This window comes from Taudactylus pleione, unplaced genomic scaffold (assembly GCF_031769625.1).
Source record: "Taudactylus pleione unplaced genomic scaffold, aTauple2 ptg000550l, whole genome shotgun sequence".
NCBI lineage: Eukaryota > Metazoa > Chordata > Amphibia > Anura > Myobatrachidae > Taudactylus > Taudactylus pleione.
This window is the reverse complement of record NW_028284952.1, coordinates 1,982,501-1,985,000: the sequence shown is the minus strand read 5'-3', so window position 1 is coordinate 1,985,000 and position 2,500 is coordinate 1,982,501. Positions and strand designations below refer to the sequence as shown.

Genomic DNA, 2,500 nt, shown 5'->3' with positions numbered 1-2,500 from the left:
AAGATCAGACGAGATTGGGCATGTCCAGTGTGGTTTGGCTGTAGTTGCTCAAAAACATTAACTTTAGACCTCTTTTACTTCTTAACTCAAGTAAATTCAATGATAAGTTGAAAAATGAAATGTAAAATGTAATGGAAAAGAATGTTATGGCAGTATAAAATTACCTACAGCACCTGGTATTCCCAGGTGGTCTCCCATTCAAGTACTAACCAGGCCCAACACTGCATAGCTTCCAAGATCAGATGATATTGGGCATGACCAGTGTGGTTTGGCTGTAGGTGCTCAAAAACATTAATTTTAGACCTCTATTACTTCTTAACTCAAGTAAATTCATTGATAAGTTGAAAAAATTAAATGTAAAATGTAATAGAAATGAATGTTTTGGCTGTATAAAATGACCTACAGCACCTGGTATTCCCAGGTGGTCTTCCACCCAAGTAGTAACCAGGCCCAACACTGCATAGCTTCCAAGATCAGACGAGATTGGGCATGTCCAGTGTGGTTTGGCTGTAGGTGCTCAAAAACATTAACTTTAGACCTCTATTACTTCTTAACTCAAGTAAATTCATTGATAAGTTGAAAAAATTAAATGTAAAATGTAATAGAAAAGAATGTTATGGCTGCATAAAATTACCTACAGCACCTGGTATTTCCAGGTGGTCTCCCATCCAAGTACTAACCAAGCTAAACACTGCATAGCTTCCAAGATCAGACAAGATTGGGCATGTCCAGTGTGGTTTGGCTGTATGTGCTCAAAAACATTAACTTTAGACCTCTTTTACTTCTTAACTCAAGTAAATTCAATGATAAGTTGAAAAATGAAATGTAAAATGTAATACAAAAGAATGTTATGGCAGTATAAAGTTACCTACAGCACCTGGTATTCCCATGTGGTCTCCCATCCAAGTACTAACCAGGCCCAACACTGCATAGCTTCCAAGATCAGATGATTTTGGGCATGTCCAGTGTGGTTTGGCTGTAGGTGCCCAAAACCATTAACTTTAGACCTCTATTACTTCTTAACTCAAGTAAATTCATTGATAAGTTGAAAAAATTAAATGTAAAATGTAATAGAAAAGAATGTTATGGCAGTATAAAATTACCTACAGCACCGGGTATTCCCAGGTGGTCTCCCATCCAAGTACTAACCAGGCCCAACACTGAATAGCTTCCAAGATCAAACGAGATTGGGCATGTCCAGTGTGGTTTGGCTGTAGGTGCTCAAAAGCATTAACTTTTGACCTCTTTTACTTCTTAACTCAAGTAAATTCATTGATAAGTTGAAAAAATTAAATGTAAAATGTAATAGAATAGACTGTTATGGCAGTATAAAAGTACCTACAGCACCTGGGATTCCAAGGTGGTCTCCCATCCAAGTACTAACCAGGCCCAACACTGCATAGTTTCCAAGATCAGACGAGATTGGGCATGTCCAGTGTGGTTTGGCTGTAGGTGCTCAAAAACTTTAACTTTAACTTTAGACCTCTTTTACTTCTTAACTCAAGTAAATTCAATGATAAGTTGAAAAATGAAATGTAAAATGTAATAGAAAAGAATTTTATGGCAGTATAAAATTACCTACAGCTCCTGGTATTCCCAGGTGGTCTCCCATCCAAGTACTAAACAGGCCCAACACTGCATAGCTTCCAAGATCAGACGAGATTGGGCATGTCCAGTGTGGTTTGGCTGTAGGTGCTCAAAAACATTAACTTTAGACCTCTTTTACTCCTTAACTCAAGTAAATTCAATGATAAGTTGAAAAATGAAATGTAAAATGTAATGGAAAAGAATGTTATGGCAGTATAAAATTACCTACAGCACCTGGTATTCCCAGGTGTTCTCCCATTCAAGTACTAACCAGGCCCAACACTGCATAGCTTCCAAGATCAGACGATATTGGGCATGTCCAGTGTGGTTTGGTTGTAGATGCTCAAAAACATTAATTTTAGACCTCTATTACTTCTTAACTCAAGTAAATTCATTGATAAGTTGAAAAAATTAAATTTAAAATGTAATAGAAAAGAATGTTATGGCAGTATAAAATTACCTACAGCACCTGGTATTCCCAGGTGGTCTCCCATCCAAGTACTAACCAGGCCCAACACTGCATAGTTTCCAAGTTAAGATGAGATTGGGCATGTCCTGTGTGGTTTGGCTGTAGGTGCTCAAAAACATTAACTTTAGACCTCTATTACTTCTTAACTCAAGTAAATTCATTGATAAGTTGAAAAAATTCAATGTAAAATGTAATAGAAAAGAATGTTATGGCAGTATAAAATTACCTAGAGCACCTGGTATTCCCAGTTGGTCTCCCATCCAAGTACTAACCAGGCTTAACACTGCATAGTTTCCAAGTTCAGTCGAGATTGGGAATGTCCAGTGTGGTTTGGCTGTAGGTGCTCAAAAACATTAACTTTAGACCTCTTTTACTTCTTAACTCAAGTAAATTCAATGATTAGTTGAAAAATGAAATGTAAAATGTAATAGAAAAGAATGTTAT

At 36.8% G+C, this 2,500-nt stretch overlaps 11 pseudogenes; all 11 read right to left on the bottom strand.

Moving 5' to 3' along the window:
* Positions 1–46, bottom strand: part of LOC148490601 (5S ribosomal RNA) — a 119-nt pseudogene extending 73 nt beyond the window's left edge.
* A 115-nt stretch (positions 47–161) lies between these two features.
* Positions 162–280, bottom strand: LOC148490600 (5S ribosomal RNA; annotated as a pseudogene).
* Positions 281–396: 116 nt separating this feature from the next.
* On the bottom strand, positions 397–515 carry LOC148490599 (5S ribosomal RNA; annotated as a pseudogene).
* A 116-nt stretch (positions 516–631) lies between these two features.
* Positions 632–750, bottom strand: LOC148490598 (5S ribosomal RNA; annotated as a pseudogene).
* Positions 751–865: 115 nt separating this feature from the next.
* LOC148490597 (5S ribosomal RNA) lies at positions 866–984 on the bottom strand (annotated as a pseudogene).
* A 116-nt stretch (positions 985–1,100) lies between these two features.
* On the bottom strand, positions 1,101–1,219 carry LOC148490596 (5S ribosomal RNA; annotated as a pseudogene).
* A 116-nt stretch (positions 1,220–1,335) lies between these two features.
* LOC148490595 (5S ribosomal RNA) lies at positions 1,336–1,454 on the bottom strand (annotated as a pseudogene).
* Positions 1,455–1,575: 121 nt separating this feature from the next.
* On the bottom strand, positions 1,576–1,694 carry LOC148490594 (5S ribosomal RNA; annotated as a pseudogene).
* Positions 1,695–1,809: 115 nt separating this feature from the next.
* LOC148490593 (5S ribosomal RNA) lies at positions 1,810–1,928 on the bottom strand (annotated as a pseudogene).
* A 116-nt stretch (positions 1,929–2,044) lies between these two features.
* On the bottom strand, positions 2,045–2,163 carry LOC148490592 (5S ribosomal RNA; annotated as a pseudogene).
* A 116-nt stretch (positions 2,164–2,279) lies between these two features.
* LOC148490591 (5S ribosomal RNA) lies at positions 2,280–2,398 on the bottom strand (annotated as a pseudogene).
* Positions 2,399–2,500: the final 102 nt, after the last annotated feature.